General features: G+C 46.3%; 1 protein-coding gene across 1 annotated transcript in view; it reads right to left on the bottom strand.

Annotated features, from left to right (window-relative positions):
* Positions 1-6,286: 6,286 nt before the first annotated feature.
* Positions 6,287-12,108, bottom strand: part of NEUROG1 (neurogenin 1) — a 58,083-nt gene continuing 52,261 nt past the window's right edge. Inside the window, exon 1 of the mRNA XM_080398528.1 lies at positions 6,287-12,108. This exon is cut by the window's right edge and continues 52,261 nt beyond it. The gene's annotated coding sequence lies outside the window, so the exon portion shown is untranslated.

The raw sequence follows: 12,108 nt of genomic DNA, 5'->3' as shown, positions 1-12,108 counted from the left end.
TGCTCGAGGTCCAAGCCCCAGCAGAATGTCACAGCAGGGAGAGCATGTGGGGACAGCCAGGCAGGCTCATCCACATCAGCCACAGCGCTGCTTCTGTCCCTGCCCCCGCCCCAGCCAGGGATGGGGGTGAGCATCATCCCAGAGCTCTGTGGTTTCTCTTTCCAGCCCAGCATTGCTGAGACCTTTCTCTGGATCCCGAGAGCAGGTGGCAGGTCCTGGTCCTGCTCTTGTTCTGCTGAAATTAATGTTCCCCACCAAAAATAACTATAGATAGTTTTGGGTCTCTTTCTCCCTGATTTAGAGCATGCCCAGCACCAGCAGGATGTGACTCCATCCCCCGGCTGCCCAGCTGGCTTCTCACCCGGGGACAGCGCCCGGCCCGGCCACCAGCGCCGGTTTCCTCAGGAGATGCTGCGGGAGGCGCTGCCAGAGGCTCTGCTGAAGTCTGGGCAGACATCACCCACAGCCTGGTCCCCCGCCAAGCAGCGGGTCACCCTCTCATGGCAGCAGGTCAGGCTCACGGGGCAGGAGCCGCCTTCCATCACCCCAGGCTGGCGGGGCCCTATCCCCCGGCTGCCCTGCCTGTGCCGCGCGGTGGCACTGGGGGTGAGCTGCTCCGTGGCCCCCCGGCACCGAGGTGGGGCTGGCAGCCTGTAGTGCCCCGGGTCCCTCCAGCCCTGTCTGTAGGTGGGCGTCACGCTGGCTGACCCCCGTCACCGGGACCTCCCCGGTGCACCGGGGCTGCTGGCACGTGATGGAGAGCGCTCGGTGAGCACTTCTGCCAGCCCCCTCGGCACCCTGCGGGGGTCCGGCTGCCCCACGGACTCGCGTGTGTCTCAGCGTAGCAGGTTGCTGACCATTTCCTACATAGGTAGGTATGCAAAATTAATAACTACATTTTAATAACTCATGACCTGTAAGACCTGAGCAGTTACAAACCTCATAGGGTTATTACCCACCAAGTAAAAATTATATTCCATTTAAACATTCCTCATATAATATCCCCACTGCAGTCCGCATTTCAAGAAAAACAGCGTTACCACTGCTGTTTCTCTGGTAGCTAATGAGTTAGCTTTGGCTGGGGATCAGGAGCTTTTGAGGGGTGTAGTTTACATTGACCACTCAAAGGCTTTAGATATTCTGGACCGTACCTTGTTGTTTAATGATACAAAGTTAAATTGGGGCCGGGGGGAGCGTAGTCAGCTGGTTACGGCAATGCTGGAGAAAGTGCAGTGTAACCCTCAGCCCTCCTCTGCAGGAGCAGCATGGGTGCCTGGGGAGGGACGGGGCTGGAGCAGGGTTGGGGACGCAGGACTGTGTCCCTGGCAGTGACAGAAGCCATGGGGCAAGGACCGAACCTCTGCTATGACCCAGGGCGCTGGGGGTTTCAGGGATGTTTGGGGGGGACTGCATGGTGACACCCTCCCTCTTGACTTCCACAACATCTATCAACACGGAAAATAATTTCTCCTTCAGTCTGAAAGTCCTCTGAAGTTTGTAAAAAGGTGTTTATGAAAACGCCTCGCCTCTGGGATGGGAGCCTGGGGACGAAGGGTGAGGAAGGGCTGTTGCACCCATCCTGTTTTAGCAGCAACACCGAGGTGTGGAGGCTGGTAACCCTTCCTGAAGGAGAGATTTCAGACCAGGAATGGTCTTGAGAGCAGTGATCGAGAGAGTTGGGAATATGTCATTGCCACCATAAAAAGAAAGGCTAAACAGAATGGCAGGGGCAAGACAAATGGCGTAGGGAACGATTAGTCCTTTTTGTCCGTGACAAAAGGAGGGAGCAGTCAGTGAAATTACAGGCCAATAGCTTCTGAACAAACAAAAGTACAGCGAAATCCCAGCAGCAGTCCAGCAGCTCGGCCAGCTGGTGGGACCCCCGCTGCCCTGGGCTGGAACCTCAGGTCAGAGAACCGCACACATCAGCTCGCCTGAGCCAGGAGAGGAAGCTGGGGTACATCACACCGCGTCCATCCTCTACCTCGTCGCTTTTGCAAGCCTGAGCACCAGCCACTGTCAGCTAGTTCATCTTTGGTGTGACCCATTGCACACATTCTTACATACTTCTGATTGTTTTTCTATTTTACATTAGTTCTTTGTTCGCCCCTGAAAATGGATTACCATTCTCTGTAATTTTATGTGTCAGGAGGAACAGATGCCAGCAGTGAAAACAAATCCAGAAAGTTCTTCCCTTATGCTCTATTTACACCGGATCGTCTTCTGTCTGATTTGATTTCAGTATCAATATTTTTCCTTTTAGCCTTGTGCCGTGCGAAAAATGGAGATACTAAAAGGGGTGGCATGATTATGTTCCTGTAAATAATGCGTTTGTAAATAATCCCGTAAATAATGTTGTGTTGACTCTGCTGTGTAGGGCAAATACTTAATTTGGGTTAAAAAGAAATATTATTGACCATTTCTGCCTGACAAGTCTGAAGCTCATTTAGAATCATAAAACCCACTTTTCAGCTGAATGTCCTGGAGTATTTAACAGTTCATCTTTAATGGTGTGGCAAATGAATCTCAGAAACTGCGGTTATTCAGTGCCCAGGTGCTACAGAAAACCCTGACAGTGGACTGTGCCTTTCCAAGTGCCTGAGTGCCCAGGTAGCTTACACAGCATTCAGCTTGGCAAGGGAATTAAGAGTAGAGGAAAAATGTCTTTTTCCCCTTGCTGTACCTTCTTTGTTAGCTTCTTTAGAAGGAATTACAGAAAAATCCTTAGCAGGTGGCATTTCACTCTATTGCTAAAATATATCAAGTTGTTCTTCTACCCTGACAGTGTTGGCTCCTTTCCTGTGGACAACAAAACTGAGCTGGCTGAGCTGTCGCGTGTGAGAATATGCAGAACCAGCTCATCCCATTAAAACAAAGGAAAGGTTGGGAACCTTGCACTGCGCGGGGGATTAGTGCCTTACCACCGTGCAAATGCCTAACAGCAAATACGTAAGAGGCATCAGTCCTGCGTAAAGTATTTGATTTGCTTAATTTAAGCAAAGACCTCAGATATTTGATTCAGACTTCCTGGGTGAAACTCTGCATGGATTTTTGTTCGGAGATTCATGGCACTGGAAGCTGGAAGCACATTAGATTAGCTACAATTCATCTATCACGGCCCAATAAATGTTGCCCAGCTCATTTCTGTTTGGAACCTCATAACTTCTCCTTTGCCAAAGTGTATCTTCCCAGGAAGGCATCCTGCCTTCGTTTGAAGACCTCAAGAGACAGAAAATCCAATTCTGCCTTTCGTAATGTGTTAATCATCTTCATCACTCAGCGTGTGTTCTTTGTTTCTGGCTCAATTTAGCTGACGTGCAAACAGCCATTGGGTCTTGTTAGCGCGTTGTAACTAACGGGGTTTTGCTCTGAACACATTTGGACTAGACTCTCATTTTCATGAGTGTTGCCAGTATTTTAGCAACTCAAGTTTGTGACGCTTGTCTGTGTGACCCTAAAATGTTTGCAAACTTCCAAAGAATGGTGAAAATCCGTTGGTTTGTCTGGGAGCACACGATAGTTAATTTTGTTCAGACATACCACTTGTTTCTTGGCCATAGTTTAACAGAATCATGAAAATTTCTGAATTTTTCTGTATCATGTCAACATATTAAAACCTGCAGGATCCAGAGCATTTCTTTATTATTATTTATGGTTATTTGTTATTTAACTTAAAAATGCCATCTGGATTCTGATAATACTCTCACTTGTTGATTCCAAAAGAACTTGATGCTTGCTTGCTATCTAAACCCGTGATTGTAAAACATAAGAATAAAATGGGAGCAATTTATTTTCCAGATCAAATTTTCTCTCAGCAGGATTAAAACTGCCACAGCAGTAAAGAGTTTACAAACTCACTAAAGAACTGTAATAACTTCCCTTCTCACTGCCGGGTCAAGGAAAGGTAATACATGTTTCCAATCAGCTTTGAATTGAACTCAAATTGTAGGTTTTATTTCACTTTAATCCATATGTGAGTTCACGTTAAAGGTAAGAGAAATCACAGGACTGCAAACATGGAGTAGAGTTAATTAAATTCTGCAGCTCCTTTTGGAAGAAGCCCTGGCTTTGCTTATGCGTGAAGGCTTCCAGGGTTCTTCTGAGGGCAAGACCAGGTGGGAAATGGCTCTTTACTGGTGCAGCAAGGACAATGGCAAATGAAGCTGTAGTAACCAAGTGATGTACACCGAGAACAACCTTGAAACACTTGGGAAATATTTCTTTTTGCTGAGCTATTTAAAAAAGAAAAAAAAAACCAAAAAACTTCCTGCTCCCCCCTTCTCCTCCCTTCCCCAGAAAAAACATACAGCCGCACAGCTGACAGGCACCGGGAGGACTCCGAGGAAACACGGCGTGTTCCCGGCTCAGCCCCAGATGAGACCCTTTTCCAAGGCAGTCCCTGCTGCAAACACTGCTTTTAGAAATGATAAATGCTTATTAGTCCTCCTTCTCTGTTTTCCTTTTATTGTGGGAATTGGTCTTTTTTTTTTTTTTTTTCGTTTCTGGTTTTCTGTCCGATCTTTTAAATGTGTTCTGGAAAAGAGCTCTTACTAAGTGGGGGAGACTATTCACATGCTTAAAGTAAAGTCTGCATTTCACTGTCTTGCTGAGCTGGGACCTGAGCTCTGGCCACTTTGCAGAACTAAGTGCACTAAGCCCTTGCTTATCCTTTGGCAGGTCTTGCTCAGAGATGCAGCGTGCAGAACTCAGCCCCTGGCTTCATGCACCTGTGAGGAGATTCATCTTGAAGCAATAAATGCTTATTTAATGTTCTTTTTTTTTTTTTTCTTTTCTCTCCCCAATCTCCAATATTGACAGCAGTGTTTGGTGCAAGTCAAAATGATGGTTAAGGCTCACTCAAGATCTGTTCCTCACTGGAATCTTGTCTGAGGGACACGTCAGATACACACAGCAGCAGGGTCTGGGGATGAGAAATGGCTGGTGATGACAGAGGAGGCAATGCACCTTTAATTCTGCATGTGGACATGAAGCCGTGTCCTTACCAGTGTGCCAGGCTGATCAACAAGGTACAAACCCCAGGGAAAATGGGTTTTGAATGTATTTTGTTGAATGGTGCATTTCATTCTTTGTGAATGGTTTGGAAAGTTGAGCGTTCACCAAACCACCCAACAGAGAGAGCTCCCTTGGTGCTGTGGTTTCTGGTTGTCGACACTTCTATCTAGAGTAACAAAGTGGAAACTGCATCCAGGGAAACAAATTTTTCTTCCCACATGAAGCTGGCACTGAAAGGGTTTTCTGTCTAAAAATGAATCGTGTTCCAGAATGAATTACATGCAATATGCAAGATTCTGGAAAAGCAAGCTTTCCTCAAGCACTAAAATGTGACATTTTAAAATCTGAATTTTAAAATAACGCACCATGCATTCATTTTGCTTCACGTAATAAAAGTCTCCCTTAAACAAATTTATTATTCTTAAGCTTCCCACAGAATATCAATGAGAATACGAGTCACTTAAGCATCAAATGCCACATTCAGTGTCTCCTGAAGTGTTTCTTCGTCTTGGATCAGGCAATGAAAGATCATCTACAGGGATGCCAACAGCAACTGGCCTTTCTGTGTAGGATTGGAGCTTCACCTTCTGCAAAATCTCGTTCACTCGATAAAGGAGTGCTTCAAACCTCTCTGAGAAAAAATGAGTTCCTGCCAATGATTTTTTCAGTTTGTCATAACCATTTTAATAGCAAGTTCTCATTTTCCTGTATTCCTCTGCTCACATACTTGCAAGAGTACTTGAAAGTTATTTGTCCTCAAGGCTACAGATACATGAAGAGGCTGTTTTCATAGACGTGCCTAACAGCCTTTCTGCCGTTTCCCACCCCAGCTACTTAATTTCCCCTCTATACAGAAATGTCCTTGTCTGTTCTGAGGTTCTGTTCCCTGAAGTTCCTTTGTCTGCAAACTCAGATGCTGAAGTGCTCTGTCCTCAGTGTTTAGGGGTGATTTCAAAGTATTTCACTGCAATTCTTGTTTTTATACAAACACTTCAAAATCACTTCAGTAAAACAAGTTTTGATGATGATGAGCTTGTGTTTTGTGCATCCAAGTACCTTTGACTCAGACGGTGTTCTTTTATGCAACAAGCTTTTCTCTCTTAATAATTTCCTGACTGCAAATTCAAGCTTTTCTTTTGGACAAATTTGGAGATATAAACACAGTCCCAATTTCTCTGTTAATACTTGAGTGTGTTAAACAATTCTTTTCTCACAAGCTCTCATCTCAGGATTAGCCCGGTGAGTATTTTATGTTGCTTTGGCCTGTAGAAACAAAACTAATTCAGATCTCGCTAGTCCAGCTTTTATTCACACATATTGATTTTTGATTTTCTATCAGTTGCCTCTGTTTTAGCTGCATTGATCTATCAGTCCAGCTTTGAGGCAAATCAATTAGTTCCAGGTTTGAAGCAAGAAGAGTCTTTTGTGAAAACATCCATAACTACATCCGTCATACCTGGACTCCAGGAACATGCAGTCCACCACCTAATTGCAATGACAGTCTCTCTCTTTATGCTGGTGACTTGCCTTGGTCACATTTCTGAGGTCAAACACCAGGAGAAGGTTAATATCAAAGGGCTCAAGGCAAGTAGGCTGACTCCATATCCTTCAACCTGAAATCGTATGTGCTCTTGCAATGAACACATCATTAAGTTTGCAAGGCAGCTGCTGAGAAATGTCTTGAAATACTTCGGCTCTCCATCAGGGTGATAGCAGCTCATTAAGGCCCAGTATCTGAGCCCTCTGTTCAGAGAGGGTTTGGAGATCGCTGCTGTTTCTTCTTTCTGTTCCATCAGAACCAGGAAGGAAGTAGAGCTCGGCTGGTATTTTATGGCTTTGTGCAGAATGTGGTGACCTCAGAGCTGAAGCACTTGCAAAGACATCCCTGTCCTGTACAAAAGAAATCAGAAAATACATTACCCAGCACAGGAACCTCAGTGCACATTGGGTTAAGCTGGAAATGGACTTACTTTCTGGGAGCTGCATTAGGAAGATAAATCTATGACAGCTATCTGGTATTTTGGTATTCTTTAACAAACTAAGATTCAAATTTAAACTAGCAAAATCCATCCGTTTATTCCCTTCTCCCCCACCACTGCTGCAGCCTCCTGCACCCAAGCCACTGCTCCTGAACACATCACTTCACATTAGTCTCCCCATCCAGGAAAGCCACACAAACAGCTGATGAAATTTCTCTTTATGAGCTGATTATAAGTTTTGTCGTTACCCTGAGCTGAATATGTCCATATTTTTGGCATATGTTTGATCCAGGCTGGACCCAAATCTTTATAGATGAGAGTTAGATGCTGATGTCTGCAGTGCTGGCTCCTGAGCTTCCCCACTGGGAGGAGGAGACTTTCCCCCATCAGTGGTCCCACACTTGTGCACGCAGTGGTTTATCCCTCTTACTGGTTATGAACAACAGAGATTTAGAGGAGATTTGCCTAACGGTCACAATGGGGTTCCTGGAGGCAAAACCTAAGAGAGAAATACAGGCTGTTCCATGAAGAAATATGGCAGGATTGCGTATGTGTCCAATGAGTAAAGGAAAGCCCGTGAATGTGTTTCCCTGGGGCATCTGCAGGAGCTAAATTCAGCCTTGCTCCTTCTCAGGGGTGTATGAATTATCTGGGATGTAGCAGGTACATCTTGGACACAGCTTCCAGTTGCCCGTGCTTGGAGATGTGAGCGTGGTCCTTTGTCTCTGAAGGGTCCATGCTGCCATTCCTGGGGGATGAGGAGCTCCGGGGGTGAGGGCAGCCCTCGCAGCATGCAGCTGCCCCCTCGTTAAGTCAAATTTCACACCCGCAGCCAGTTAGAGCAGAGCTCTGGGATCAGCGTGGCTGCCAACAGGTTTCTGGGTGGAATTCCAGGTCTGGAGCAGAGCCTGCAAAGCCTTAACCATTTTGTGACCTGGGTAGTAAAGAGAGGGAAGGGGAGAGGCAGCTCCTCCTCCAGCAGCAGTGAGCGTGGAGGGGCTCCAGCTGCAATCCGTGGTGAGTGGGGGGAGGAGGTGGCAGGCATCCCCGCTGCAGCCCCCTTTCTGAAACGTGCTTCCTCTCATTTGGTCCACCAGATTTATTAAACTCGCAGGCAAGCTGCAAGGACCATCTGTTTTCCAGGGACTTTAGGGATGAGTGGAGCAGGGAGGAGAAGGTGGTTTAAGGGGTAATTGAAGGTCTTGCAAGTGCGTCTGGTTTTCTTTGAGGGAAGAGTGGTTTTAGGCAGGCTTTTTGTCTACAGCTACAGATTATAAGTGTGGTATATTTTAATGCATTATTGGGTGGTCGGATGACATGGTAAGACCTGACAAAGCTTATTTCACAGATCATGCGAAGATGTAGTGCTCCTCCTGCAGCACGGGTCTGTCAGAAACAAGGGGGAGAAGAACAGCCAGGAGAACAGCACAAGGCTTGGCTGGGCACCAAGGAACTCGCCTTATGGGTTTTTGCCATAAGCAGGATTTTTTCTGACTTTAGATTCCCTCCCTTCCCTGCTCCCAGGCTGACATGTGGTTAGAAGGAAGTAGAGCAAAAACAATTTAAAAGCAAAAGGGGTGACATGATGCTGAATTTGAAGGGCCATAATGGACAGAAGGAACCTAAGAGCCAAAGAAATGATGACTTCAGAGGCTTAAAAAACATTTTTTCTGTCTAGTCTGCTGCCTCCAAAGATGACAGAGGAGCAGAATCTGAGCTGTACCTCTCTGTTTGATGAGACTATTGCCTTATGGAAGGTTGGAAACATATATTGTATCAATTTTCATTTTGTTTTGTCTGAAATGACTTGAAATATGTTTCTGTAACCAACCAAGCTCATTCTTAACTCTGCCTGCTACACATTCAGGAAGAATTTATAGGCAGTGTTAGAGGTATTCATATCCTCGCCTATTGTTCGTGCTGAAAGCCTCTGTCCTGGAAAAAGAATTGCACTTACTAATGCTCACCCACAACGTTGTAAATCAGGAGCCAGGGTGAGCACACACGCATCGTCTCCTGCACTGGCCATAATGTTCTGTGTATGTTTCTTTTTATGAGTAAGAGCTACTTCTCTTATCTTGATCCTTCAATTGTCTGGGGGAAGATTTGGTTTGGTCCCTAGGTGGAAAGATCTGCAGAGCTGAGCAGATGCTGTGGGATGTTTCCAGAGCCAGCAGTGCCCCTAGGCAGAAGCAGCAATCCCAAACCATACCCCCAGCCATGCAGTCAGATACATCCCTGCCACAAACAGGCTGCAGTCACATTGTGAAACTCCATGCAGACACCCTGCATCCAGGACGTGATGCTGAGGGCTGGGAAGCAGCTAGGGACCTGCTCTTGGCATAGTGCAGGAGCGTGGGGAGACACAGCACAGCTCAGAGTCTCTTCTGCAGCCTGACCTTGTGCTTGCGCTGCCTTTTCTTTATTTCCTACAGTACCTGTTATCTCTAGGATGTGAAACTTATCTGATAGGATTGTGGCTAATGAAGCAAACCTTGGGTCAAGTGAGAAGAGAAGGTAATCCAGTCTGTGAGGGCACCATCAGAGCTGCAGTTCCCATCATTTGTGTTCAATTGCACTGGGCAGGGAAAGGACGATTCTGTTCTCAGAGAAACTGGAGCAGCTCCACTGAAATCTGCTCATTCCAGATTTACCTTGATGTATTTGAGTGCAGAAACTGGCCTGAAGTATGTATAAAAATTTATTAAAGCTTTGGGACAGATTGTGCTTTGCTTGAGTATGTGGTAGGGGGAGGGAGCAGGAATTTCCCTCTTCCTTCCCACAGGAAAGTGCTGTAGTCTCTGGCATTAAAAAATGCAGGACTTAGTACATTTATATGCCCAAGATGACGTTATTGAATAGCTCAGTGAAGGTCAATTTGAGCAAGCTGGAAAAGGGATAAAGCAGTGTTCAACCTCTGTTCCCCAGCTGCTGCTTCCATGTGTCTGAGTGTTGTGAAGAACATCTTGCCCAGGCCCAAAAGGTGCAGAGCCTCCACCTCCTCACATGTGGGCATCACATCTCTCCTGGGAAAGCCAACAAGTCGATAGCAAAAATGCACAACTTGCTTATTTGAACATAATTTAGTACATCCAGGATCTGATCCTTCCTCAGCTGCAAGCACAGTTCTTCCAAATCCAGCAAGAGCTACGTCAGGTCCTTGGTCTTCTTTGGCCAGGAGTATGATAAAAACTCATGGTCCTCTGGCCCTAATGGCTCATACCAGTCATCCCACAAGGGGTAAGTGGGAGAATGAATGCTGCTTTTCCAAATACATAGAAAAGAACTTAAGTATCGTTCCAAAAAAAATATATATGAAGACAAGAAAATGATGGAGATGACGAGTAATTCCCCTGACATTGTGGCACCTGGCCTTTTGGCTGATCCTTGTTTGCGCCAGAGTCCCTGGCACTAGAATTACAGCAGCTCTGCTGGCACTCCTCGCTCCCTGGCCCCAGTGGAAACACACCGGGGATGATGCTGGCTTTCTCCAAACCTGTCCCTGGAAGAGATTATGAGTTATGAAGGGGACACCAAGCAGGCAGTGCTGTGGGCATCATGCCTGTCCTCTCTGGGTGTGCAAGTGAGGGCTGCGATGGTGACGTGGGTCCGTGGGGAGTAGGGCTGTGCATCAGCCGGCACAGAAATAGGAATACAGTCACCCGGTCTGTCACCTGCTGGAGGTGTGATGCTGTATTTAGTGTGTTAAATAACTGTTCCCTGCTTTCTGCCTGGAGGCTCTTGCATGGGGAGATGTGGGGAAGTGTCAGCCTGCAGCACCCGTAGGTGCTGCAATGGGATGTGATCCACAGATGCTTCAGGCAGCAGGATCTCCATTTCTGTGCAGCGGGTTTTGAAAGCCCTGAGGATAAGCTGAGCTGTAAGACTGCAAGAAAACATTATCTGTCCATGCAGGAAAGCCATGTGAATTCACACAGAGGTGCCTGCACACTCTGCTTGGTGCTGGGACATAGTATCTGATTAAAAATAGTGACTGAGTTAGTTTTGCTAAGAGATTTAGTATCTTCTTTACGTTGCTGATTTACTTCCTGAGGAGTAACATAACACATGCTACTCTCCTATTTCATGGTAATCCTCACCCTTTGTTGTCAGAATACAAGCCAAAGGTGCATGTTTTTCAAGGAATTGTTTGAATTACTTTCCTCATCCTGATTACTTTTCTTCACTTTTTCCTTCATCAGCCATCCTTTGGGTATTAACCTTGTATTTATGCTCACATTAACCAGGGTCAGCATCAGAAAACGTTCTTGCTCTTGCTTTTGCACAGCCACCTGGAGAAACAGAGAAAGGAGACAGTACCAGACATACACTAATTTCTAACATGTGTTTCCTGCCAGCACTGGCCTCAGCAGCTCAACCACATAAGTCACTGTGGGAATAATTGCCATTTGAGTACAGTCTTTGGATGTGCACGAGCCTGAGAGAGCTCTGCCGTGGAGTGAGCGTCCTGCTGAACATCAGCAGGCTGAAAGCAAGAAGGAAGCCAGCTTTGGTACAGCTAGTACTTGGTGGTGCTCAAAAGATTCAAAGTTTGGCTTCATCTGAGCTACTTACAGAAGCTGGTTGGATAATAAAAGGAAACAGCTGTAAATTGGGTTGAATATTTACATCTGAGGTAAAACCACCCTCTATCTGAATATTATAAGAGAAGCCTGGGAGGCTGGGATTCCTGCTGTCCACACTATTTCCAAAGACAACCAGCAGGATCTGAAATGGTTTGGGTTGCTTTCAGGGTTTTGTTTGCACGGAGAGAACACAGGAGGCTGCACTTGTGGACGCTGGGCTCTTGCTGTGCCCTGGGAGCTGCGGTGTGTCCCTGGCTCTCAGCACACGTGGCTTTTGGTACCAATAGCCTAGTTCAGCTCCAGCGATGAAGGCTTCTGACCCTCGGTAGCTGGCACCCAGTGGCCAGGGGTTTGGTGGCCTGGAAAGGATGCTGTCGAGGCCTGAGATAATTCTGTGACTTATTTAGTTAGCCTTTGTCTGCAAGTGGATAAATGATATCTCGTATGGGAAAACCACAGATCTCTTACCCATTCACTGCACCTCTGTAATTTTCATCGCCATATGTAATAATTCTAATGTTTAGATGGAT

The sequence above is a fragment of the Falco punctatus genome (assembly GCF_963210335.1).
Source record: "Falco punctatus genome assembly, chromosome: 8".
Taxonomy (NCBI): Eukaryota; Metazoa; Chordata; class Aves; order Falconiformes; family Falconidae; genus Falco; species Falco punctatus.
Note: the sequence above shows the minus strand (reverse complement) of the source record. Positions and strands in the feature narration are given on the sequence as shown.